Source organism: Mus caroli, unplaced genomic scaffold (genome assembly GCF_978045245.1).
Source record: "Mus caroli unplaced genomic scaffold, Mus_caroli_1 scaffold_11, whole genome shotgun sequence".
NCBI lineage: Eukaryota > Metazoa > Chordata > Mammalia > Rodentia > Muridae > Mus > Mus caroli.
The window spans coordinates 95,283,031-95,310,997 of NW_028227266.1; the positions used below are offsets into that span (position 1 = coordinate 95,283,031).

The 27,967-nt window shown below is 46.3% G+C and overlaps 1 protein-coding gene across 1 annotated transcript in view; it reads right to left on the reverse strand.

Moving 5' to 3' along the window:
• Window positions 1-5,830: 5,830 nt before the first annotated feature.
• LOC147002126 (uncharacterized) overlaps window positions 5,831-27,967 on the reverse strand; it is a 42,755-nt gene continuing 20,618 nt past the window's right edge. The window contains exons 7-11 of the mRNA XM_085828282.1: window positions 26,137-26,232; window positions 16,665-16,797; window positions 13,943-14,049; window positions 11,685-11,797; window positions 5,831-6,530 (exon numbers count right to left, since the gene is read on the reverse strand). The gene's annotated coding sequence lies outside the window, so the exon portion shown is untranslated. The remainder of the gene's footprint in view (window positions 6,531-11,684; window positions 11,798-13,942; window positions 14,050-16,664; window positions 16,798-26,136; window positions 26,233-27,967) is intronic.

Below are 27,967 nucleotides of genomic sequence, written 5' to 3' on the forward strand. Positions count from 1 at the left end.
TTAGAAAGAAGTATATGGGGCAGTGGCCGTGCACACCTTACTCTGAGCACTTGGGAGACAGCAACAGGTGGATCCTTGTGAGTTATAAGGCCAGCCTGGTCTACAAATCAAGTTTCAGGCAACCAAGGCTACACAGAGAAGCCTTGTCTCGAAAAACAAAAACAAACAAAAAAGTACGAGTCCTTTATTAGTGCAGGACCAAATTCTGGCGCATGCCTCAGAGTCTCTTGGTGTCGCAGCTCAGGGATAGTGTTTCTAAAGGCAAACCCCATAAAGACCACAACTCACATGAAAGTCAGATGACAGAGCAATCTTGAAACGTTCATTTCTGGCAGAACATAGTGATTTTTTTCCCCCCAGACATAACATGAAAGTTACTTTTGACTTGTGCCTTCTTCAGTTATTTTAGCTTACATTAATTATTTTGGTTTGTACATCGGGACTATGGTCCAGGCCACAGAAGTCCCACATGTGTTGGAAGGGTAGATGTGGGGATGGAGGTGGGTGAGGAGAGGACTGAGAAGTGCCTAAGCCAATGCACAGGGAGTCGGGACAAGATGGCACAAGATGGTGTTTCTGTGGTCACTTCACTTCCTCTGCGGGAGAGTCTTTATTCCTTTGTTGAGAACACTGGAGAGATGCTTGGTTTTGTTTTAGAGACTTCCCTTTAACACAAACACGTTTGAGCCCTTCAGGAAAGACCTTATTCCCATCGAGAGTGAGTGTTTCCGCTGTTTATTTCTCCACTCCTCATTCCTTCCTGCCATTCATCTTTATGAAAACAATCTTCCCTGTGGCTGAAGAGGAAAAGCTCTCCGGGGCTTCTTAAATTCAGTCCTTGGCGGCAGCCTGTGAACTACACAGCCGAGGTTAGTCAGAGAAACGGCAGGCTTTAATTTGTAGAAGTTAGAATTCACAGAAGAGACAAAAGGCAGCTGGGGCTTGGAGTTTGTACACCTGGTGAATAAGGGAAGAGGAGGGAGGGCGTTAGTTTTCTTTCTGTTTCTATGATAAAGGCAGCGTTCCAAAGCTCCTTAGGGAGAAAACTGTTTGGCTTATACATCTAGATCACAATCCCTCACCGAGGGAAGCGAAGGCAGGAATGAACTCAGGATGGTCCATTGGTGTTTTGCCTGCAGGTGTGTCTTCATGAAGGTATCAGAAACCCTAGAACGGGAATTACAGAGTATAGTGAGCTGCAGTGTGGGTGCTGGGCATTGAACCAGGGTCCTCTGGATGAACAGCCAGTGCTCTTAGCCTCTGAGCCAGCTCAGCTCTCTCCCTGTGACTCAAGCTAGCCCAGACTCTCTTCTGGACTCAGTTGGAGTCGGCTACTTCACCATTCTGATCAACCAGCCTCCTGTACCTTCACCTCTTCTCAAAGCTGCACATGACAGTCATGTTTGCTTGAAGGGCACCAGTCTTTTTCAGTATCCCACAGTAGCCCCAACTTGGTATTTGGAGGTGTCATTGCCTTTCTTGCAAAATTCAGCTTCCCTTCCCAAGAGTTTCCCTTCAATGTCATCACAACCCACCTTTACCTTCGTCCCTCTCTGCCTTCCATTCCATTCAGAGGTAATGCTCTACTCATTCTTCCGTTGAAAGTTTCCAGCATCAGCTGAACTTCCCACTCTATTTCTCTGAGCCTCACCTGCTGCCTGGGTCACCGAGTCTCCCTACCCACCCTGTCACAGTGTGATTAGCACTCTCCATAGCCTGCTTCACAATCTTCCTCTAGCTCCCCTTCCATCTGCCACCGTCCTCCAAAAGATGGATTACCTCCAGTGAAGTCCTGCCACCACATTGTGACCTGCAATTGTCACCTGGCACCCTTGTCCAGGACCCTGTTCAGACTGGCCACTCTGACATACCCTGCCCTTTTGAGAGAAAGGTAATGACAGTCCCAAACAGCTGATTTCCCCATTTTGGGGGGAAAATCTCATCATTTTGTCCTCAGTGATCAATCACGGCTAGGGCATGTGCACTTCTGATGAGAAACTACAGCACTTCTTGTGTGCCTTCTTCTCGTTTCTCCCCAGGTCACACAGCAGCCGTCACATTGCTACTGGCCCTTAAACTCGTCAGAGTGAAAGGGACAGTTAGAAGCTTTTCCCCCTCCTAGCGACAGCTCATAAATGATTAAAAATGATTTCAAATAATAGGAGACATATAATGTAAAAAAACCCACAAATGCTGATCATGGACTCCAGAAGTTCTCGTGTAATTAGTTGTACAATACATTCATTCATTAAAAATTTTAATGTGGCAGAACCCATGCAATCTACCAATGAGATGCAGTTCAGAGTTTATGTTAAGAGTGACGGTGGCTTACGCGGCAGCTGGTCTCCTTGAAATGCTAATCTCAAGGAGCTAGAAGTCTCTTCTGCTGACCACCTGGCAATCTTCATTGGACTCTTTGTCACTGTGAAGACTCTCAGTAGCTCACACGATGGGATCATGCGGCAGCATTTGTCTTTTGTGACTGGTTGGGTTAAACTGACATAACGACTTCAACGGTTGTTCATACCGTATCACATATCAGCCTCTTAAAAGCCAAATAATAAACTGTTGTGGGTTTATAGAACATTTGATTTACCTCACAAGGCTCAAGGGACATCTGGGAGACAGTGTGGAAACGATACGAGACCTGGAGAATGGAGAGGAGTGCTGTGAAATCCGACAACAGGACATGCATGGCCACTGCACTCATGAGTTCATAACAACAGTGGCTGTGTGCACAGCCTGCACACAATCAAGTAGGTCAATAATTCCAGTGGGGATGGAGGGTGGGGGCGGGCTGCATGTGGCTCCTTTAGTTGAAGTCTAGACAGCTAGTCTGGACAGTCTAAAGAGCTGAAGTCTATTGAGGGAAGGGGAGAAATTTGGGGTCAGGAGAGAAGTATGGCACTGATTGGAATCAGTGGGTGAAGAAGAAGAGGAGGAGGAGGAAGAAGAAAAGAAGAGAAAGAGGAGGAAGAAGATGGGAGGTGTATATGCCAGGGTTACCCAAGGGGAATTGGAGGACGTATATGGCCAAGATATGTTATATATCTTGTTATATATGATTAATATAAATTAAATTGGCAAAAAAATAATTAAAAAAATTGAAATCCCACTCCCAAACGTATCCATCTACTAGCCGTTGAACTGCTTTCATCAGTCGTCTATGTTGCTCCATGAAGATGGTCTATCAACATTCCCTCACGCCAGCTCTCAATTCTTTGGGTTGTATATTCGGATGTGATGATGCCGGATCATATTTCCTTTAATTTTTCTCTAGGGATTGGACTCAGGGCCTTGATGCATTCCAGGCAAGAGGTCTACGGCTGAGCCTTAGTCCAGCCTCTCTTCCTACTTTTTGAATCAGAATCTCACCAAGTAGCCCAGGTTGACCTTGAACTTGTGATCACCCTGCCTCAACCCCTTTCGTAGATATGCCCCTGATAGAGTGGCTAGGCTTTAAAGATAGGACTCCTGTGAGATTATGGACGGACGGTCTGGCCAGCCATTATCAGTCTGCCCAGAAAGCAATGTTTGCAGAGACAGCTTGTTTCCCAAGATAATCTGTCTTGCTTGAAGCCAGCAATTTTAAAAGAGGTTGCAGACCTGCATGGAGCACTCCCTGACTGCAACCATCCCCAAGCCTCATACCCTATCCTTATACCGGGTCACAATCTCACTTTTCTTGGGAGAGAGGCTGCCCCTCACTGTGTTTGCTAATAAACATGGTCTTGTTTGTTGAAGGTCAGACTCTGATCTCTTTCTGCCTCTGTTTCTTTCCTCTGTCTCGGAGATCTAACAGACACCGGGCCCAGTTGTTTTTTATTTGTGTTTTACAAAAGGGCAAATTGAGATGCAATACGCTTAATTAAATGACGCACAGCTGAAAATCAGCAGGTTTTTCATAGGAAATTCTCGTTGCTCTAATGGCTGAGTGCTTAATCTTCTCAGCTGTAGCATGCTGTGAAGACACAGAAAACTCTTTTAATCCTCGTTGCCATTCATAAACCTTCAGCCACACACTAATGAACTATGTGGCATTTTGTGGGGCAGTAGAGCGGGTCTAAGTTTCCTCATTTGGAAAAGGTCCTAATTCCTAGAGTGGTGTCTTTTAGGAAGTTGTACCAGCTACTTGTATTGTGATTCTGACAAAATGACTCACAGAAGTAACTCAAGGAAGGCGAGGTGGGGGTGCACAGCGAGCAGAGCATGAGGCCAGCAGGTCAAAGGGGACCCCGGATGGGAGTAGAAAGATGAGTGCTGTGCCTAGCTCACTTTCTCCTCTTTATTCAGCCTGGGACCCCAGCCTATTGGATGGTGTTGCTCATTTTGGGCGGGTCTTCCTGCCTCAGGTAAGCTCCTTTGGGAACACTCACATAGAAACATCCCAAGGTCACAATTAAGAATAACAATGGCAGACGTGGTCATAGTCGCTAAACAGTCCTATTGGTCATATTTATAGTCTTGTTTTAATGTCTGTTTAAAATAACTTTCTTCACATTGTTTCTCATGCAGGAGAGAAATCCAAGAAGATTCTCTTTCTCCCTCCCCCTCCCCCCTTTCTCACTTTCTCGAGATGTCCTATAATGTTACATATGGCCCCCAAGACCTAGAATCTACGCGTAGTTCCCAAATTACCCTGCTACCAAATTATTTCTGATTGATGAATAAACATGCCAACAGCCAATTGCTGGGCAGAAGAGACAAAGGTGGGGTTTAGGTTTCCTAGGGCCTTCAAGTTGGAGGAGAATCACGAAAAGAAGAAGGTGAAGGAGAGAAAGAAGCCACCATGGGTTAGGTGAGTGGACAAAAACGTGGCCCCGAGGGCTGGCCAGTTGGAGTTAAGAGCAGCCCAGATGAAACATAGTAATAAATTGGGGTTATCGATAAGAAAGTAGATTTTAATGGTATAGAGGGCAGATTATCTGCCCCAGCTCTTGTGCTGTTTAAGGCTTATTGTAAATATAAAGGTTGCGTCTTTTATCCTGGAACTAAATGGTTAAAGGTGGGGTAGAAACCCCAGATTGGGATTAAAAATTTCTATAACACTACATTTTCAAATGTATTTATTTGAGATAGGGTCCCACCATTTAACTCTGGCTGGCCTGGGGCTCACTCTGCAGATGAGACCAGTCTCCAACTCACTGAGATCCTCCTGCCTCTGCCTCCTGAACGGTGCTGGTATTATGTTGGGCAACTTTATTTATGTAGAATTTACTTATGTGGAAACGAGTTATTTTTAATGTATTCATGCTTTGTACCTGCATAGGGTTGTCATGTGTTGCTGGGCATTTCGGGCCATATGCCAGCTGCCTCATTTTCCAAAAGAAAGTACGAAACATCAACTGGTAAAGGAAAATGGGTTTATTATTGCTGGATTCTCTCTGCCCATTCTGTACCAGTGCTACAGTTCTGAAGCTGCCAGGAAGCTGAAGTCAGGAAATGTGAAGACTGTGACTCAGGGGGTCCTGTGAAGGCAACCCCTTCCACTGGCGCCTCCTGGTGCCTCCACTGGGCTTCCTGGGCCAATGGGGGAGTTGTGGTTGAGAACAGGGTCTTGGCGCGCAGCCCCTCAATGGCCCACAACTCACAATAGAGCAGGCTGGCTTTGGACTTGCAGGGCTCTTCCTGCTTCTGATTCTCCAGTGTTGGGATTACAGGAGCGCAGTAGCCCTAGTGTGTCCAGCTTAGTTTCTGTTTTGTCTTGTTTTGTGTGGTTTTAAACCAGAACATTTCTTGTCACACATTTTGCTTCTGTTGCTAAAACCAAAGAGGCTCAGCTTGCTTTCTTTTCTTTTCCTTCTTTCTTCTCTCTCTCTGTCTGTCTCTCTCTTCCTTTCTTTCTTTCTTTCTTTCTTTCTTTCTTTCTTTCTTTCTTTCTTTCTTTCTTGACAGGGTCTCCTCTAGTCCCTGGATGGCCTTGAACTCCCTGTATAGCTGGAATTGGCTTTAAACTGGGATTGCAGACCTGTACCACCACACTGGGTTTGATTTTAATTCTTTAGGGTCTATTATTTTAGATCCTGTTTCAACAGTCCTTAGCTCCACGACACCACCACAACCAACGACTTTTTTCGTTTTCCCACACATCGATCTTGCAGATGCTGTTCCTTCTTGTCATCAGCCTTCAATCAAGTTGGTGCCCAGGATAAGGAGCCTCTGCCACCCGACACACAGAGGCTCATCACAGTTCCTGAGAAAAATGGGCACGGTAACTTTCCCCATGCTAGGCATGCTAGGTCTCCAGCAGCAATGTCTTCCTGGGTCATGTGTTACCAGTGAAGTTTTGGCCTGCTCCTGGTCCCTTAGTGGCAGCAGAGACAGAACGAAATCCACCGTTTAGAGACTGATTTGTGTGACAGAATAGATTACTAAGTGGTGTTGATGAATTTTAGGACGTAAAAGCGGGTGACGGCAATGAGAAACGTTTGTATACAACAAGCTACATCTTTCTAGCTCTGTCTGTCTCGCCATGGAAATAGGCGTCATCCATTTGGAAAAAAAAATGGCATCTGTATTCAGTTTCTTACCTGTGAAATAATAAACAGTAAGTCATGAATTAAGAAAGTAGTAAAGGCTGGGCATGGTGGATCCCACCTTTAATTCTAGAACGAAGGAGACAGAGGCAAGCAATTTCTATGCGCTTGAGGTCAGCCTGGTCTGCACAGTAAGTTCTGATCCAGCCAGCGCTATATAGTGAGACCCTGCCTCAAAAACAAACAAACAAGCAATAAATAAATAAATAAATTTAAAAAGCAAATAAGTCTGAAGATACACTTTCTTCTATCTTGACAGGGTCACATGTAGCCACGGTAGCCTCAAACTCGCTGTGTTAGGCAAGGTTGACTTTGAATTCATGATTCTTCTGCCGCCAAATCCCAAAGGCTTCAATTACAGGTATGTACCAACACATCAGATAAAACAACTGTTTCTGTATCTTTTCTTTCTGGTACATAGAGAGCTTTATGGCTAACTTGCTAAACTTTTATGGCTAAAAGTAACAGTCTACTGGACAGATGGCAATAATATAGAAAATATGTCTTGGATTATTATTTTTAGGGGTTGTATCTTAGACTTTAATGGTAGCCAACAACATTCTTTTTTTTTCTTAAAAATTTATTTATTTATTTTATGCATATGGGTATGCCACCATTGTTCCCTTCAGACACAGCAGAAGAGGGCATCAGACCCCATTGCACATGGTTGTGAGCCACCATGTGGTTGCTGAGAATTGAACTCAGGACCTCTGGAAGAGCAGTCAGTTCTTTTAACTGCTGAGGCATCTCTCCAGCCCGCCAACAACATTCTTTATCCCCCTGTGCCATGTACTCTGGTCGAGTCAGCTTGACAGGCCAAGAGGCCTGGAAGCCACTCATGAGGAGAGAGTTTCACAGAAACTCACCTCCTGGAGTCTGGTGTTCTCTCTAATCCAAACATTCATATTCCATTCCCGAGTTAGTCTGGTGTATGGATCCACATGCTCTCTTTTAGTATTATCTTATTATAAGTGCCCTTTAAGACTGAATTCTGACATAGCTAAGCCTTCACCAGTGTTCCAACGTCCTAGAAAGTCCTTGAGCTGACCATGGCTTGGAATTCAGGAAGAATGTTGCCTATTCAGTGACATTCAGAATTGCCTCTGGCATTACACTATCACTTTGAATAAAAGCTAGGTCACTGCCCTACACAGGAATTTACCATCATCTAGGAAGAAGGAAGTTTGAGACCTAAGGAGGAACCAGAGTAGATACTTAGAACTATAGATAGCTGAGTTACACCCATACACACGTATTTACAATAGCCTAGGGGGAAGGTGGACTATACAGTAGACTAAAATAGGAACTATGGCAAGGGCACGAAGCCCTTGACCCTGGCTTCTAAGATTAAGTGGACCTTAGGTGGAGCTTTTTTTGATCCCAGTTGTTAACAATGAATTCTATCCCAGGTGGTTCCTGTTAGACCTTCTGTGTTTGAATTTCTCTGTTTTGTGTAAGAATTCAGTAACCTCTTTGTACCTAGCTGGTTTGTCACCCAGCTTCCCTATTTTCTTCTGTATAAAAAGTTTGATGCTCGATTTGACAAATTACATTCAGATTCTACACAACCTCTCCTGTGTGCATCTGTCTGTCATTCCATCCAACGCTTTGCCCACCTGCCCCAGAGACCCGTACCACGCAGACAAAGGGATCCAGAGGGTCTGCGGCACCCCTGAAAACACTGTATCATAAAAGGACAAAGACCTTTGAGAGATGATCAAGGTAGCACATCTGAATATATCTGGTCTTATTTATTTATTCATTTATTTATCTCTACATGTACATATTCAAGTGGTCTGGGTGTACATGTGTGCATATATGTCAGCTGTAATTCCCCAGGATCTATCTACCTTGATGAGTTTTTTAAGTTCTTTGAGATTTCATTCAGTACATTTTGATCATATCCATTCCTTCCCCCAACTCCTTTCAGATCCATTCTTCTCCCTATCCACTTATGGGAACCCATTTCTGCTGCCTGTATACTCTTGGGTGTGGGGCCATCCATTGGAACATGGTCCACTTACCAGGGGCCACACCTTTAAAGAAAACTGGCTCACTTATTCACAGGTTCTTGGCCCCAATCATGGTGCCAAGTATGGGACTCATCTTGTTGGGTGGGCTTTAAGTCCAGTCACTCACTCCCATGACACTTGTGGGTATGTCTTGCCGTTATCATAGCTGGGAAGGTTCACAGTTGAGTGAGAGTGATGACTGCTCTGTCATCCAGTAGGGATAATACCTCTGGGGCCAGTGCTAGCTTGATTTCTCCAAGTTCTAATGACTCAAATAAAGTGACGTTGTCAGCAACAGGGTCTTATGATCGAGCTCTGGCGGGCAACCAATAATCCATAACACTGATTGGATTCAGTTCTATGGGAGTTCCCTGGCCAATGACTCCAAAAGAAGTAACCCTTTTGGGCACTGGACTTTGTATTTGTTGTCTGTGGTGTCTGGGGACATTGTTGGCCCATTATAGAGTTAGTCCGTTTAAACTCTTTATATATGTATCCGAATATATTTTAGGAAACTTCTAGGAGGTTTTTAAATACGACTTTTCCAAAAGTCCTTTGGAGTTCGTGATCCTCCTCATGTTCTCTCCTCTACCTTGTCCTCCCATCCCCAGCCCCTACCCACCTCCCCCTTTTGAGACAGAGTACCTCACTAGGACCAGGCCAGGCTCACTGTCCAGGGAGCCCCAGGAAGCTTCTGTCTCCACCTCCCCAGCTCTGGGATTATAAGTGACACCACTTTCTCTATGTAGTCTCTTGGCTGTCCTAGACCTTGCTCTGTAGACCAGACTGGCCTTAAACTCACAGAGATCCTTCTGCCTCTACCTCCTGAGTGCTAGGACTAAAGGTGTATGTTGCCACCACCACGCAGGCTCTGACTGGTTTTAAAACGAGCCTTTCTCATCTCATTTATTTGGATTTCTGAGGCTCAGTCTGGGATTTCCTAGGTGGATGTGGATTGTGTAGTTTTGTTACTTGGCAGTTTTAACGCTGTGGGAGGAAGGTCTGATTGAGACTGTTGAGTGTTCTGGTGGTATACAGGAATTTTCTGTTTTCTGGTAAGTCAACAAAAAGCAATTAAGAGGGCTGGAGAGATGGCTCAGTGCTTAAGAGCACTGACTGCTCTTCCAGAGGTCCTGAGTTCAAATCCCAGCAACCACATGGTGGCTCACAACCATCCCTAATGGGGTCTGGTGCCCTCTTGTGGAGTGTCTGAAGACAGCTACAGTGTACTTACATATAATAAATCTTTTTTTAAAAAGTAATTAAGAAAGAGAGAGGTCAGAACAAAACGCACAGCTGTAATCCCAGCACAAGGGAGGCAGGAGCAGGTAGGTTTCTGTGAGCTGGGGGAGAGGGGAGAAAGAAAAGAAGAGAGAGGAAGAGAGAAAGAGAAAGAGAGAGAGAGAGAGCACTAGAGCGAGCGAGCAGGGCAATGATATTCATTTTAATGCATTTAATTGGTGTTATCGATTTTAATTGTGTTTAATTAGTGTTTTTTATTGGGGTGCTTCTATTACTGCGGGGAACTCAGAAACCTCTCATTAATGCACTTAGCCCCCGTCCTGAGACATTGCGCAGCACACATTGCCCTAAGTTTCTCTATGAGGGATAATGACCTTTTCTAGATCTGGGCTGATAAAACAAAATACATAGGCAGTGCCTCTTTAAAATGAGCAGAGGTCAGAAACACAGCCATGAGTTATAAGAGCAAATGGCTTCCAGCTAGCTTTGGGTGGGATACAGCTGCAAAATAGTAATGCTTTACAGCAATTCAAAACCAAAGCCGTGAGCAACACTTTCCTACTGAGCTGGCTAATGTTGGTTTAGCCCAATAAATGTGATTACCTGGAGGACAGCAAACGCAGACCAGCAGCTGCGTCTGTGACATTCATTCCGTCACAGGCTTGACACCTGTCTGCATGCCCTGCTTTTGGTTCCGACCTGACGGCTGGTGCCCGGGTTGGCTTAGTGGGTTTCCACTGCCGGCATTTAGAGTCTCTCTAGCTCCTCATCCCCTCTCTCTTCACAACTGTGGACTACTTCTGTTTTAGCTTTTGAGACAGTTTCACATTGTGTACCAGATTGGCCTGAACTCACTAGATAGCCCAGGCTGGTCTTGAACTTGTGGCAATTCTCTTGCCTCAGCTTCTCAAGTAATGTTAGGGTGATGGTATGAGCCGCTATGTTCTGGGTCAGAAAGAGTTGTATTTAAAAAATACATAAGAAGAAAACAAAACAACAACAACAACAACAACAACAACAACAACGAAAAAGGCATGGTAGCTCAGGCCTGTAATCTCAAGGAGACAAAGGATTGCCAGAAGTTTAATCCCAGTCTGCCAGTCTGATATACAGAGTAAGACCAAACCTCAAAACTAACTAACTAAATAGACGACTCACGTACAAGCCCATGTTTACTCATTGGATGGTAGTAACAATGCTGATATTTTGGTGTATAGCAGTATAGGTTTTTTTTTTTTAAGATTTATTTATTATTATATATAAGTACACTGTAGCCGTCTTTGGACGCACCAGAAGAGGGCATAAGATCTCATTACAGATGGTTGTGAGCCACCATGTGGTTGCTGGGATTTGAATTCAGGATCTCTGGAAAAGCAGTCAGTGCTCTTACCTCCTGAGCCATCTTGCCAGCCTGCAGTCTATGTTTTTAAATGCATGTGTACACTCTTAAATTTCTGTATCAAAAGTCGTCGACCTATTACTTATAACCAGCTCATTTCGTAACAGCGCCATTAAATATTTGTCCCATTAAAAAAGAAAGTTCCGTTTTACGCAGTGGAGAGCGTGCTTATGTAAATCCTCTTCTCCCTCCGGGCAGCCCTGGCACCTAAGAGCAGACATGAGGCTCCTGGCAGACCCGCAGCAGGCCTGCAGGAACACGAATTCAGCAGGAAGAGGAGCTGAGGCGGTTTTCACTAATGTTTGAGAGATGATGTTGTTGTCTTACTGCTTGCTTCGTGACATAGCCATCATCCGTTTGACTGTGGGTTAGGGGAGGATGGCCTAGACCCTAAACTCTGGGATCGAAGGCACCATTAATTTCCACTGAGGCCCACGCTTCATCTTGCGCCCCCTGGTGGCTGCTACTCAACTGTGCAGACGCTGAAGATTTTACCTTTTTCTTCTTTTTACGGGTCCTATTAGATTTCTTGCTAAGTTTCCAGATAGATCTGAAGGTGTCCGAAGAGATCCGGGGAGTGACTGTAACTTTTAAGGGTGGTAGTTTACCTGGGCAGAGAGAATAAGCAAGAATGAGGAGAACGGCTAACGCTGTTCAGGGGTGCTCGGATGGCCCGAGTTCCCAGTTGGCTCCCTGCTAAAGCTGGGCATGGTGGTACTCATACTCATCTGCAGTCTTTGGACTCCAGAGGCTTAAGCAGGAAGACTAGCCTCAGTTACATACAAACATATATAGCCAGGTCAAGGTCACCCTGGGCTACAGAGATCCTGTCTCAAAAAAAAAAAAAAAAAAAAATCAAAACCTCAGCTCGAGGAAGAGGAGAAGATGAAGGAGGGAAAGAGAAAGGCATAAGCAAACCAAACTCACTCGTTACCAAGTAAGTAAGTTATTCTGATTTCGTGAAAGGAGAATTAGAAATTGTTGACTTGCAAATAAATGGTAGGAAGAGAGAAAACACTGGAAGAACATTATTTTTTTATAATTAGTGATGTTTCCATTGTCTTTTAAGGTTTAAAACGACGCCTTTAGGGTTAAAGGCCAAGTGAGTCACCCTGTAAAATCTGAGCAGCTAACCCCCCCCCCTTTTTTGAAGACTTTTGACTGTGTTCAAACATAATTAAAGCACTCCGTCAGAAACAGCCCATAATGACTCTAGCTCATGACATAAACGCATTAAGGCTACTCACAATGCACACTTAGACTAAGTTTCAAAACTGCTGATTTCCTGAGCCGTAGATTGCTTTTTAATGCTGTTTAAATGAGTACTTGCATTTTCAGGTGGGCGCGCCATAATTAGCCTCTCATTTATGTAAATTGAGCCATTTACTAAGCGTGGAAGACGTTTTCCATCCCAGAGAGATACTGAGTGAAAAATCACTTCCCACCCTGTCACCAGAGGCTGTCTGTCCTTACGCTCCCTGCACCAATGCTGTGGAGATTGCCAGCAGCCCAATAATGGGTTTTTACTACCAGGTAGGATGAAGGGGTGGCGTCGGCACCAGGAAAACCAAAGCGCTTATCGCACTTACAGTCAGTTTAACAGAATTATCCTGCTGGACCTCATGCCTGCTCTAATGGAACAAGAAGTGGGTGTTCTGTTCCTCTAAAAGAAAAGGATAATTGAAAAGAAAAATCTTAGAGTCATTTTAATTGGTCATTAAAGATGCATGGCTTTAGTTTGAGGTGGAGCAGCACAGCAGACCACACTCCTGTGACCCTCTTTTACAACACTGCGGGGAAGGAAAAATGCGACCTCTGACCTTTTTACTGGAGAAATGACAGCATGCTGGCGCTGCCGAACTCTCCCCCACTCAACCTGACCCAGAACTGAGTCCTCTTCCCTCTCACTTTAAAATCTGTCCAAGTCTTACATCAAGCTGCATTGAAAATGGCATTTCTTGCTCTCCCCTGCAGAAGCAGCTAGAACAGCTGTCACCAGTTCTGGCTATGCATACTAAAAGAGAGGCTAGGGGTGGTCACCGATAAGTGACCTCCCTTCTCTCCTTTTCAAAGGGTTACACGGCCATAGGACACTCAGCACTGCCTGCCAGCTAGAGCCAGACCTCTCTTCAGTGACTTAGAAGTTCCCTGTGATCCTTGTTCATGAGCTACCTCCTCCTCCCCTCCGTCCCTCTCCCTCTCCCCCCCTACTCCCCCTCCCCCACCCTCTTTTCTTGGTATCCTTAGATAGCCCAGGATGGCCTCCAACTTGAAAGGCTCCAGTCTCAGCTCTCCAGTGTGGCTCAACTATGGTCTTAGGATGGTTGTTACTTCTGTTTTACAGTTGATTTTTGTACTTTACGTTGGGTTGAGAGGAGGCTAGAGAACAGGAGAAAACTTTCTTGGAGAATAAGAAAAGAAAAAGAAAACCCAAAAGCAACAGAGAAAAATTCATAAAAAATGGAAACAAACAAACAAACAGTAAAACCCAGTTGGGCCAGGAGGCATGCTGTAAACCCCAGCTACTTCAGAGGCTGTGAGAAGATTGCCTAGAGATCATTACTCAAATGATTCAAGGGTACACACAGCATTGCAAACATTCTTGAGCTCTGTACGAGTCTCCGCGTGTTGGCACAGTGGTGGCTAGCCTGCGACAATTCACAGATGAGATTTGTTATTTAAACACCAAGAGACAAAAACACCAAGACACTTGCGACTGGTTCAGGGGCTGAGGAAAGGCCATGAAACCTCACCTGTCTTCCTGACTCTCAGTGCTTCCAGGATGTCCACTGCAGCCGTTTCTCCCAGGGCATTGTTCCCAAGGTCCATCTCCCTTAAGTGAGTTGAGTATTTGATCAGGCTGCGAAGAGAAAAGGACGAAACGAAAAGGCTTTGAGCCCAGCATGGCTCACGGTCCCTCAAAGCAAGGCAACCCCAGTTTCAGAGAATTACCTCCATCTTGGGGCTCCCCCACCCCTGCCCCCATTTCCCAAGTTGATGAACGACCTCACTTGAGATTGGAGATGAGCTGAGCCCAGCTTCTTGTCCCAGATGAACCTCTGTGCTTTGGAATTCTCTGCTTCTCTTAGGGGCGCCGATTTAAGTGTTTACTGCCCTGAACCTTTCATTTATGTACATTTAAGACTTCATAGTCATTTATACTTTATATACCACTAAGGAGCCAAAGCAACTGGAGAGACTGACAAGGGCTTGAGTCTGTCAAATAAACGACAACTCTGACCTGGTGATTTTTTTTTTTTTTTTGGATAGGGTCTCTCTACGTAGCCCAGGCTGTCCCAGAACTTGCTCTGTAGGCTGGCCTCAAACTCACAAAGATCCTCCTGCCTCTGCCTCCTAAGTCCTAGGATTAAAGGTGTGTCACAGTGTCAGGCTTACCAGGCAACATTATAAAGAAATATTTTCACATACAATTATGAAAGGCAAGGCTGAGAATAAAGACTTTGGAAATCCATTGATTTAGCTTTGTGAAAATAAAACCATCACTCTCTTCTCCTGCCCAGCTACTCTGGCTGATTCTCCTTAGTTATCTCAGATCAGCCGAGACCAGGAATGTTAAGGACGCGGTGGCTGCTGGATTTTGCTGATTTCTTGGTAGGTCATTGGAGAGCCTGGTGGTGTTCTGTTGGCTGGTTTTCAGGAGTCCTTGGGTGACCTCTGCCTTTCCTTGACCATGAGATCATGAGCAAGCCATGCGCCCTCGTGGGCCTCACTTTCTGTCTGTAAATCTGGCCTGAGAGGGGCTGTGTGACCTGTCTTGGAGGTTGCAGTGAAGACAGAACAGTCATTTCCTTTTTTTTTTTTTTTTTTTTTTTTTGATTTTTCGAGACAGGGTTTCTCTGTATAACCCTGGCTGTCCTGGAACTCACTCTGTAGACCAGGCTGGCCTCGAACTCAGAAATCCACCTGCCTCTGCCTCCCGAGTGCTGGGATTAAAGGCGTGCGCCACCACGGCCAGCCTCAGAACGTTCATTTCCTGACGGCACACTCGGTACTCAGTACCACAGGGACTGCAGGAAAGTTAACTGATGCTCTGAGATAAATTTTAATGTTATCATCAAGAGATCAATCCTGAATTGTTATCGCCTATGAGGGCTTGACCTTTCGCTTCGGTTAACTCGACTTTAACATTGACCCTGCTGCTCAGTCTATACGCTCTCCACTGACTCGGTGGATGGAACTGAAGCCAGCCCTATGCAGCCCTACCAGACTCTTCCTAGCAAAGATCTTGCTCTCAAGGAAGTCATCTGCCTAGGACTCCAGCACCTTCAGCTTCCAGATCTATCCATGTTCTTCAGACTAGATGGATTAAAACAGGATACTGGGGCTGGAGAGATGGCTCAGTGGTTAAAAGTGCTTGTTGCTCTTGCAGAGGACCCAGGTGCAGCTCCCAGCTCCCACTTGCTGGCTCACAAGCATATGTAACCCCTATTCCTGGAGATCCCACTTCTCTTATGACCACTAAGGATATCAGGACATACACAGTACACAGGCATACATTCAGGTAAAACATTCCTACACATGAAATAACTGGGAAGCTTTCCCATCCTTCTTGAATAAGAAGAGCAGTGAGGAAATCTTTTCCTGCTGAGATAATAAATTGCTACCCATCAGCCTTTGGGCCTCAGATCTCAGCTGTGTCCAGTGCTCCTGGACCCCTGTGGTGTTGTGGCCCTGGCCTCGAGACAGTGCTGCTCAGAGCCCTCTCTACCCTGCAGTTCCTGCAGTGGTTGCAAGCCCTGCCAAAGGCTTGGTCTGCTTAAGCCGTGGGCTCAGTAGAGATGGATGGGGGATGCCTGAGGTTATGAAAATAAGCATGATAAGGAAACGCCGTCTTCTAGAAGCTTCTGAGAATTCTAGTTCCATGTTTCTGCATTAGGAGGCCAGGGTGGGTAGCTTTCTAACCAAGCACAAGTATGAGCTGAGCAGGCATCCCTTTCTTCTCAGGTGGCATTGATCTCAGTGGCACCTGGGTCCTCTGCCCAGATCTGAGTTATATCCTGACTTTTGGGGTGCAAGGGGTAGGGGTATGTGAGTATTGTAATGTTTTCCTCTATATTGCCTCAGCAGCCATCCTTTTAAAAAAAATGTTTAAAAATATCTGTTTTATGTATATATTTGCATATAGAGCCTGGATGCCAGAAGAGGGCATCAGATCCCATTACAGATGGTTGTGAGCCTCCATGAGGTTGTTGGGAATTGAACTCAGTCCCTCTTGGAGAACAGCCAGTGCTCTTAACCACCGAACCATCTCTCCCACCCAGCTGCCACCCCTTTAATACAAGGCTTTTCATGAGGTTTCTGTGGGGCCCAAGTGCCAAGATCAAGACTTGTAAGTGCCCCCGTCAGAGCTGAGAAGTCACATGCTAGAAAGCTGTGACCAGCCGCAGGGCTGAACTCAGCCCTCCAGCTTTAGACAGCGAATGGATGCAAGGCTCTCCCCGCTCCGCTCCCTACCATGTAACAGTTCGAGTGAACTCCAACAGAGGCTCTCCCTCCCTCCCTGTCCCGTCTATGCTGTTATCTGCCAAACGCAGTGTCACGATCCAAGGGCCGGCTTCCACCAGGCTTTTAACTTGTTTCTTGATTCCTGCAAGGGGGAAAAAAAAAATCAGAATATTGGTATTACTTTTAGATGATGAGCTAAACCCATATTTTAATAAAGTTTGCACATGGCGGGTTTGGGAATAGGTTTATTTTGCAGCAGAATCAGTGAGATCAAATATATTTGATTTTTGGAAGTCCTGGTTTTATGTTTGGTTCTCTTTCATCTGCTCCCCCCCTCACACCTTCATTCTTCACAACTGAGTCTCAAAATTGCATGATAGACAGTTTCCTCTCAGAGTCAGATAGTCACCACTAACCTGAGGAGGAGGATTGGTGTCCCCAGACTTTCTTGGTGAATGAATTATCTACTGACCCCGGGGAGTCAATAGATTGTATCGAAAAGGGGTTTTGCTCTTTGTAAAGGTCTGAGACGTTATCTTATTTTTTTTGAGCTTTGGCCTCTACAAAACATCTGGAGGAGAAAGGACCACCTGCCACAGTGCCTCACGGCTGTGTTGCTAATGTATGGAGTCCTGAATCTGGTTTCACCCTTATCAATATGCTGAGATTTCTCAAAGTTCATTGTCAGGGCCAGAGAGTGGCGTTGCTCACACGTTTAGCTCGCCCAGGGCCAACTTTAAGAGTTTGGGAAAGAAGGAAACATGAAGGGTCCAGAGCTACAGAAATCATCGGCCAGTGTAAGTCAGGTTCATCCACTCAGCCAGGTGGGATAGGACATCTGAATCCCGGGTCTCCAAGCCACCCAATGCTCCCTGAGGCTGCCATGTGTTCACTGTCATGCGAGTTGCTTCAGACTGGGCTGGCCTGAAGGGGACATGGCTTGAATTAAAGCCAGAGAAGAGTGGGGGTGGAATTTGAGAGAACACGTCTGTCCATTGTGATGTAAAGGCAGTTGAAGAGATCTTTTTTTTTTAAGATTTATTTATTTATTATATGTAAGTACACTGTAGCTGTTTTCAGACCCTCCAGAAGAGGGCATCCAATCTCATTACAGATGGTTGTGAGCCATAGTGTGGTTGCTGGGATTTGAACTCAGGATCTCCGGAAGAGCAGTCAGTGCTCTTAACTGCTGAGCCAACTCTCCAGCCCGGGATCTTATTAAAAAATCTTTGATTTTATTTGTAGGCAACTGGGTATATTGCTTGCCTGCATGCCTGTGTACCACATGTGCCTACAGAGGCCAGAAGAGGGTGTCCGATCCATTGAAATTGGAGACACAATGGTTGTGAGCCTTCACGTGGATACTAGGAATCAAACCCAGGTCATCTAGAAGAGCAGCCATCTCTCCAGCCCCAATTTAAGGGTTCATAAAGGGTGACCTAACTAGTTAGTTGGCTCCCCACACTGGCTTGAGAGCTTAACCTCGGGGCTAGACAAGTTTCCCTCATTCAACATTCAGGAGATATCTGAGTTTCTCTCCTGCTCCAAGCTCTGGCACATGTGCTGGGATGCTACAGGAAGAAACAAGCCTTCTGTCTCAGTCATGGTTTCACTGCTGTGCACAGACACCATGACCAAAGCAACTCTTGTAAGGACAACATTTAATTGGGGCTGGCTTACAGGTTCAGAGGTTCAGTCCATTATCATCAAGGCAGGAGCATGGCAGTATCCAGGCAGGCATGGTGCAGGAGAGTTCTACATCTTCATCTGAAGGCTGCTAGCAGAATACTAACTAGATTCTAGGCAGCTAGGAGTAGGGTCTTAAAGCCCATACTCACAGTGACACACCTACTACAAGGCCACACCCACTCCATCAAGGCCACACCTCCAAATAGTGCCATTCCCTGGGCCAAGGATATACAAACCATCACACCTTCCTAACACAGAGATGGATAATATTCAGTATGTATGTGGAAGTTCTGGCAACCAAGCCCAAGCATGCAATCCTTGGAGGAAAATAGGCTTTTAGGTAAGAGTGATAAAATTGGGAATTTTAGGGTTGTTGGTGATTATGATTGTGGTGATGATGGTGGTATATCAGAAGAGGTAAAGGTACCTGCCACCAAGTCCGATACCTAGAATTCACATGGTAAAAGGAGAGACCTAACTCCCGTAACTTGTCCTTTGACCTTCACATGGGTGTAGGTCACACGTGTGTGTGCATGAACACAATAAAGGAATAAATGTAAACCATCTTTAAAAATTTAAACATTGGGTGTTTCTGATTTGCTAGCTGAAAAAAAAAGCTAGAAAGCATGCTTTTTTAAAACAGGATTTGAGGGCTGGAGAGAGCACTGGCTACTCTTCTAGAGGTCCTGAGTTCAATTCCCAGCACCCACATGGTAGCTCATAACCATCTGTAATGAGATCTGGTGCCCTCTTCTGGCCTGCAAGCATACGTACAGGCAGAATGCTGTATCCATAATAAATAAGTAAATCTAAAACAAGCAAGAAAGGATCTGAGGGCCTGAGAGGTGGCTCAGTGGTCGGAAGCACTTTATTTTGCTGAGGATGCAGGTTCAACTCCCAGCACATGGAGGCTTCCAGGCACTGGAACTAGAGTTCTCCAGGCTCAGGAGACTGAGTGCTGTCCTCCAGCTACCCTTATGTGCATGTGGTATACATGCACATAGACACAACACGGAAGAATAAACAAATTGATGCAGGGTGGTGGCGGCATAAGCCTTTAATCCCAGCACTCAAGAGGCAGAGGCAGGAACCCTCAGTGAGTTTGAGGTCCTACAAAGCTAGTTCCAGGATATCCAAGACTACACAAAGAAATCCTGCCTCTTGCCCGGCAGTGGTGGCACATGCCTTTAATCCTAGCACTTGGGAGGCAGAGGCAAGCAGATTACTGAGTTCAAGGCCAGCCTGGTCTACAGAGTGAGTTCCAGGACAGCCAGGGCTACACAGAAAAACCCTGTGTCGAAAAATCAAAAACCAACCAACCAACCAACCAAAACCAAAGAACAAAACAGAATTTGAAGGGCTGGAGTTATGGCTTGGTGGGTAGAGCTTGGGTCCCAGAACCCCTGTAAAATACTGGGCATGGTCCACGTGGCTGTGACCTCAAAGCTGTGAGTGGCAGAGCACAGGACTTCTGGGGCTTGCTGGCTGCCGGTTCAGCGAGAGACTCTGTTGCAGGGTAAATGGGCAGAGAGCAGAAGACCGGGGCATCTGGTGTTCTACTCTGACTCCTGAGCCTCAGCAGCGCTCTCATCCAGCCTGTGCACACATGCATACATTCAAGGTCTAATTGGTTTCGTAGGCTATAAATCGAATGTGCCAGATTGCTTGATGAAATGGGTTTTACAGGAGGTTATAGATGAAAACTGGCCCACCTTTTATTTTTTTTATTTGAAGTAAATAACATCTAAATTTTGTCATGGTGCCCAGAGCGTGGGCATGATGTCAGGCGCCAGTTGTCAGGATTAACAGTAGCGATGTACTAGGACATATGTAATGTATATGTGGCACATGGTCCATACATGATTGGTCATGAATGGATGGATGATGAATGCCTCCCAGACTGTCAAATACAATCAAATCATTGGAACATTCACCGGGCTGGAGAGATGGCTCAGTGCTTAAGAGCACTGACTGCTCTTCCAGAGGTTCTGAGTTCAATTCCCAGTAACCACATGGTGGCTCACAACCATCTGTACTGGGATCTGATGCCCACTTCTGGTGTGTCTGAAGAGAGCTACAGTGCACTCACATACATAACATAAATCTTTTTTTTTTTTTTGGTTTTTCGAGACAGGGTTTTTCTGTGTAGCCCTGGCTGTCCTGGCACTCACTTTGTAGACCAGGCTGGCCTCGAACTCAGAAATCCGCCTGCCTCTGCCTCCCGAGTGCTGGGATTAAAGGCGTGCGCCACCACGCCCGGCTCTTTTTTTTTTTTTTTTAAAGAAACATTTACCATTAGAGTGCAGTGTCTTGATCCTACACATGAAGATAAATGGAGCATGGATGGAATATGATTTTTTTACTCATAAAAAATTTTCACAAACCTAAATGCCTTTGAAAGTTGAGTCTCCGCCCTGACGCTGTGGATACTGATCGGTGGCTCTTTCTTTCACCCACTTTCCACACAGCAGAAAGTGGCAGTGGGTAAAACCTGGGCCAACAGGACCAGGCTGAAGGCAGATGGCTGAATTCCTATACAGATGCTCAGCTTTACAAGGAGAGCCACTGTCAGCCCCTCAGCACCCTGACACATCAGCTAGGTGTCCATGTGCACCTATGGAGAGGGGAGCCCTCTGGGCCTGTGATTGGCTGGGGAGAGCTTGCATCCCAGTGGGAAAACTATCTCAATTGCTCCAAAAGCAGCTTCCAGGAAGATAACGAAAACACCATCTCTGCCCACAACAAATGGAGCAGATTGGAATGTGGACCTCTCATGAGCTTCAGGAACTGTCAAAGAAGGTGGAAGACAGCTGCGGCTCGGGGCAGCGCTCCTGCTCTGGTTAGGAAACAAATTCCTTGGAATACGGGTGAGGACACACTCAGCCCCTGGTTATACTTGACCTGCTCCAGCTGTTCTCACTCTAATCTATTTTTACTCAAACTTGTTTTTACTGCCTTAAAAACTAAGCAAGGTGCGGGGTGAAGAGATGACTCAGCAGTTAAGAACACGAGCTGTGCCTCCAGAGGACCTGGGTTCGATCTTTTCAGTTCTCAGGCAGAAGGTCATAAATGTCTATAATTCATACACACACAAAAATAAAATAAACAATCGGGTTCATTATCAATAGCTGATTGAATGTTCTTCTCTGTCATGGAAAATCTGGCTCTGCCATAGCCGTGCCCTGTGAAGCTTGAGAGGTGGGGTGGTCCAGGGAAAGGCACGGAACCCTGGGTTTCAAACCCTTTAAAATAAATGTCTTGTGCCTCCTATGAAGTACCTTAGCACCCCAGACTTCGTTGTAAGAGAGAGGCCGTGCTGCTGGGTCTCCCTGCCTCATTGATAAGGTTGGCTGGGAGCCCTTTCAATGACCACTTGCTGAGGAGCATAGGACGTGGTGAATCATGGGGTTTCACATACTCAAAAGCATCATGATGCTGTGGCCCTCCCCGTGAAATGCTCAGCGGCCCGTGTGTTTGAACACAGGGCTCCCGTCTGGAGGCGCTGTTTGGGAGGTTATAGAAACTTGGAGGTGAAGAGCCTGTCAGTCAGTCAGATGTCACTGAAAGGCAGCCTTGAGAGCTGTTCTCACTCCTGGTTCTGGCCTGTGGTCTCTGCTTCCTGGCCTGGCTGCTGTGTGTGGAGCTCTGCCACACATTCCTGCTGCTTTACCATCTACTGTGATGGCCTGTGACCTCTCTGAAACTGTGAGCCAAAATACACCTTCCCTCCGTTAACTGCTTCCACCAGGTGCTTTGCCATAGAATGACACTGCCCAGCTTGATGCCCACCAGACTATTTGTGTTTTTTTTTAATAAAAGATTTACACACACACACATGTATATATATATGTGTGTGTATATATATATATATATATATATATATATATATATATATATATACTGCAGCTGTCAGACACACCAGAAGAGGGCATCAGATCCCATTACAGATGGTTGTAAGCCACCATGTGGTTGCTGGGATTTGAACTCAGGACCTCTGGAAGAGCAGTCAGTGCTTTTAACCGCTGAGCCATCTCTCCAGCTCCACATCCATCAGTTTTGATGATTAGAGCCACAGCTTCTTCAGCCATATCTGCAGCAACCCAGCCTACCCCTAGCCCCCAACTGGTGTTAATCAGGTAGCTCGCTCATCCTCTGAACTGTTTCTCATGGGGGCTGTTGCTTCTTATGTCCTCTTTCTAGCTGCAACACCTCTCATTCCTTCCCTGAGCGCTCTCTGACCTTTGGCCAGATCCCAAAGGTCAAGTGGAAATGTTCACAGAACCAGCATCCTCTCAGACAGCTTTGTCCTCTCCCTCCCCATCTGGTCTTCTCTGGGTCCAGCAGGACAGATGGTATCACACATTCTTATTTGTACACCCCAGGCCTGCTGGGAGCTATGACTTTTGGTAGATTTTTTTTTTTTTTAACTTGTGTAAATATAACCTCTTTCCATTTACAACGAACACATGCTATTTCCCTGTGCACCACCTGTTTTTTTTTTTTTTTTTTGAAAGTGAACAGAAACTCCATCGCTGTGATGATGGGACTCCAGAAGACAAAATATGGTGAGTATTAGCCACCACAGCCAGGAGTGTGATGCCCTCCTGTAGAGGTTTCCACTCCATGCTCAGCTGTCACCCCAGGATGGAGCCATGAGTGCAGTAATTTCAGGATTGTAACTGGTAACTTCCTGTTTTTGAACTCATACAGCTTTTGAAGATTACATCTTGACCCTTGAACTGGGCCCTTGCATTCCTTAATGCCACTGGTAACGAGTGTGGCTATGATATAAACAGTAATGCTTTATTTGGAAAGCTGAAACTGACACTTGGGCAGTTTGATGCTGCAGTCTAGCTCGATGCTGGTCTTACTCAGGATCCTGGAGGGACCACTTTAGGATGGGGCGTTATCCCTGTTCTAAGGCATGTACTAAATCCTCCAGAATTAAAGCAGCCCTGGGGACTGCTACACTGTGTAGCTTCAGCTGGGAAAAGAATAGGCCCAGATGACAAAACACTCGTTGGTCTCCACTGGGTCTCTTGGTGGTATGGGGGGTGGGGTCTTGAGATGATAAGGCAGGACCAGCAGAACAGCTCAGGAGAACCATGTTATCAGCAGGAGGCTATTCCTGGTGGCCACTGGTGATCACTGCTTTCACCATCTTCTGCTGCTGTTTGTGGCAAGGCTAGGTGTCACCTGCTTGAAGGCTGACCAACCTCTAAACTCTTGTGCTCTTGTGATACACAGAGCCTGGGTCTCAGAGCTGGATCCACCAACGCTGGCTGAGCTTGAGCAGGGCAAGAGGATGGGCCTGGCCCTTGCGTTCTGAGGTTCCCAGGCCACAGAAGAGGCATTGAGGAGCCCAACTCTGCTCTCTCCTTCATTGAGCAAAACAAGCCAAGGGAGGCAGTCAGTGTTTTTAAGTCTAAGGAAGTGGTTCTCAGTGACTTCTCTGGACCAGCAGCCTCAGCTTTTCTGGGGACCTGGACAGAAATGCAGATGGCAGTGTTTTCTTGGAGCCCGGCGGGATGGCACCCAAGAGCTCAGGGAGCCTTTGATCACTGGTGGACTGTGGAACAGCACTGGTTTGATGGATGATTCTGGGTTCAGTGGTGCGCCATTGCAGAGTGTTTGGGACAGGTCTGTCTACAATGGCAGGAAGTCAGGGAATACCGTGCTCCTCCACCCAGCTGTAGATGACTGCCCAATGTCAGTCTGTCATGTTTGTGTAGTTATCGCTGTCAATGTTCTTAGGACTCCAAATGAGAGAAGGGGGCGGGGCGGGGCGGGGCAGGGGCAGGGGTGTGCTCGGCTTCTGAGAGGAGCTTGGCCTCAGAAAGTTATTGTGGGGATGGCTTTCCAAGCGGCAGGCCAAAACCCTTCTGTCCACAAAGGGGTGTGCATCAAAATATTTTGGCTGTTTCCAATTAGGACCAAATGGAAACCATCTGGCCTCCTCACCCAGGAGAGTGGCCTAAGTAAGCTCTTCTCAGCCCCATACTTTGAAACAGGTAGAGTCCTACCAAAGGCCAGGTTCTCTCCCCCAACCCCCTATGACGGCAAAAGCAGTTGTTCAATGTGGAATGGTCACTATGTAGCCCTGGCTAGCCTACCACTCTGTATGTAAACCAGGCTGGCTTTGTGCTCACATAGCCCCATCCGCCTCTGCCAGCATGCTCTGCCTTTAGGAAGTTATTTTAAAGTTTGTTTTGTTATCTCTGAAATTAAAAACATCATACACACACACACACACACACACACACACATACACACATACACCCATACATATACACACACATATATATGTGTGTGTGTGTATATATATATATATATATATATATATTTATGTATAATATATATTAGATGAAAACTGTTTCCATTGAGTTCAGGTTTGAGGGGTCTAATGGCTTAAATTGTCTGTGTTGAGTCAAGTCCAAGCCTTTGGCCTGGCTTGTCCCTTAATGTGAGCCAGCCCTCCAGGAGAGCCAGCCTCCTGCCTCCTCTTGTCTTTGCCGAGCTTGTGGGCTCCTGGATGGTATTAGCTGTTCCTACTCAAGTCCTTCTTCATCCAAGTCCTTTCTTCCTCCACCCTGGGTCCACTTGCCCACTGGCAGCTTTGTCTCCAGTCCCACCTCCGGAGCAGAATGAACGCCCTTCTGATGTTCCAGAGAACACACCAAAGGCCGCTTCTGTAGACCGGGAGACACTGACTGTCTTCTATATTAGCACTAGGCAGTGGGAAACTGCACCCACGGCCGGCATATGCTACACCAAGGCCTGCCATACCTTCTTGCTTTATGTTCTCCTCTCTTCCCTCCTCTCCCTCTCCTCTTCTCTCCCTCCTCCCCCAGGGTCCATGTTTGCTTCCAATTTCACGCTGTAGCTAAGGATAACCTTGAACTCCTTATCTTCCTCCTCCTGTCTCCCACGCAACGGGCTGAAAGGCATGCACCCGGCTCCACATTTTCATGTGGCTTTTGGATCACGAGAGTTTCTAATTTTCTAATGTAGTTTTTGTCAGAGAAGATTCAAGGGCATAAAAGAAGACCACACAAGAACAGATTAAAATTGAAGAAGAAAGAGCCCGATGGGGTTAGGTTCCACTCAAACAGCTGGTCCTCTTTCCCATAAATGCAAAATACAAACTACAGAATGCTCAACACAGCGGCACATACTCAGGCTGCCCCACAAGGAGCTTCCCAAAAGCTGTGTTCATGACTACCCAGAGAACCTCTGCACCACCTGCTTGGAACTTCAGTGGGTTAGCATTTGGAGAAGAGTATGTGAGGCCAGGCCTGCCCTTTGCAGAGTGGGATGCTGAGAGCCAGGCAGGTTATGGCTGCCAGGAGAAGGATCTGGGCTGCAGGACACTGTAGTGCGTGGAAGGTTGCTATGGCAACAAAGCCTCCTAGGCTGTTCACTATTTGTCTCCTTGCACCCCCCCCCTTCTGCCTCCCTGTCTCTCTTCCTGCCCCTCCTCATCTCTCTCTTGAGTTGGGACTTCTTAAAGCCCCTTCACGGTCACCCTGCTTCTAACTCTGAGTAACCCGAATTCTGAGGCCTCGCTGGCAGCTCCAGGCAGAATTGTTCCAAACCTTGCTTTCCTGGAATGTCAAAAGTGCCCATGATGGATTGCTCTGGCAGATACGGTGGAACTGTTCATGGGTGGTTTGCGTAAGGTCACGAGACATTGATTTTAAGCCTTTGTTTGGGATAATTATGCACTGGAGACACACAGGGAGTGAGTTGAGGATGAAGGGGGGGTGAGGAATCACCAACACAACCAAAATACCTCGTTGTCCACTTTTCTTCTGTGAGGTTCTTTTCGCTGTTAAAGTTTCAGAAGATTTCACAATCTGACTCAAAGTTGAGCTTGCTCCCCGGCACACTGGTTTAAAAAAAAAAAAAAAAAAGATGCAGGGTCAGAGTCAAGCAAATGGGTTTTGGCATACTTTAGTCCTGGTGATCGGTTGCCTTCATTTTAAGGACACTTTGGGCAAGGGCATTTCTCTTGGGAGGGAATTTACTGAAGACCGTCAGAATCTCTTCAGTTCTATGGTTTGTATTTCTCTGCTGTAAGACTAGAGGTTACTGTGCCACCAAGCAGGGCCAAGCAGGGCTCCCAGAGTTGTCCTGCAGTGATTGTTGGCTCCCGTAGGCTACAACTGCTTCCGATAACCATGGCTTCATGTTCCGGGGATTACTAAGAACAAGGTGAAAGGATACACTTTGTTGGCTCACACTAAAAACTGTGTAGGGAGCCTGGCAGCCTTTAATCCCAGCACTTGGGAGGCAGAGGCAGGTGGATTTCTGAGTTTGAAACCAGCCTGGTCTACAAAGTGAGTTCCAGGATAACCAGGGCTACACAGAGAAACCCCGTCTTGAAAAGCCAAAAAACCCAATCAACCAACCAACCAAAAAAAAAAAAAACCACCCCAAAACCAAACAACCACCACCACCACCAACCGTGTAGCTATGGTATCCGTCTTGGGGCTAGGGATACGGCTCAGCCTGTAGCATGCTTGCCTAGCGTGCATGAGGCCTTGGTTAAGTCCCAGCATCATCCACACACTGCATCACTCTCGAGCTATGTCAGGTCCTTCTCGATTCCCTGTACCCAGCATGCAGTGGGAATGACGCAATGCAGATCCCAACCCTGCTGCTCTGTTCCCACTCTAACCCCAGTCCCACTTGGGGACATGGCTCTTGCTTAGGAGAGCAGCTCCCAGAATGTCTCCACCCTCAGCTTGCCTGACACTTAGTCTTTGTCCCACTCTTCCCTGTGCCATCTGAGCTCCAGGTCTCTTCGCCTTCTGCCTCTGTGGTGTACACAGGGCCTGCTGCTCCTGGTACAAAAACTCTAGGCCTTAACTGTTACCTATACCTCTTTCCTTGAGAGGCCCTTTCTCCAGGGAGTGAGGCCGAGAAGGATAGAGGAAGAGACCTGAACACCCTCTTCTAGTCACTACATGGTCAGACACAAGCATGCATAACCACAGGCTCACATACTTGTAACACACACCATATACTTACCCTTACACTCAAAGGCGGCCAGCAAGCCTTCAGTTCTCTATTTAAAATCCAATCCCATCTTTCTTCTCGGACTTCCATCCACACTCCTATACCACACTTCTTTTCTTGTTTCACATCAATTGTTACTTTAATTGTCTATGTGTCTGTCTGTCTATCTTTGTCCTCTGTCCCTCTGTCTCGCTGTCTTTGTGTGTGCATGCGTGTGTGTGTGTGTGTATGTATGTGTGTGTACGTGCATGTAGGAATGGATGTACAGATGCGCTCAGCTTTGTGTGTGTGTGTGTCGAGGCAGAAGTCGGCACTGGCTATCTACCCTGTTTCTTGAGGTAGGATTTCTCACTGAACATGTGTCTTGCAGTTTTAGCCCTGGGCTCCAAACGGCTTCAGCTCCACAGCCATGGGGTTATGATAACCCTGTGCTTATTATAGCCATGGGGTTACAGTGTGGCATGCTCAGTTTCTACGTGAGTGTTAAGGAACTCAGGTTCTTATATTTACATGCAGAGCAAGTGCTTTACTCACTGAGCCATGTCCCCAGCCCCCAATTGTCCCTTTCTATCAAAATATAGGATGTATATATTTTATCTTTC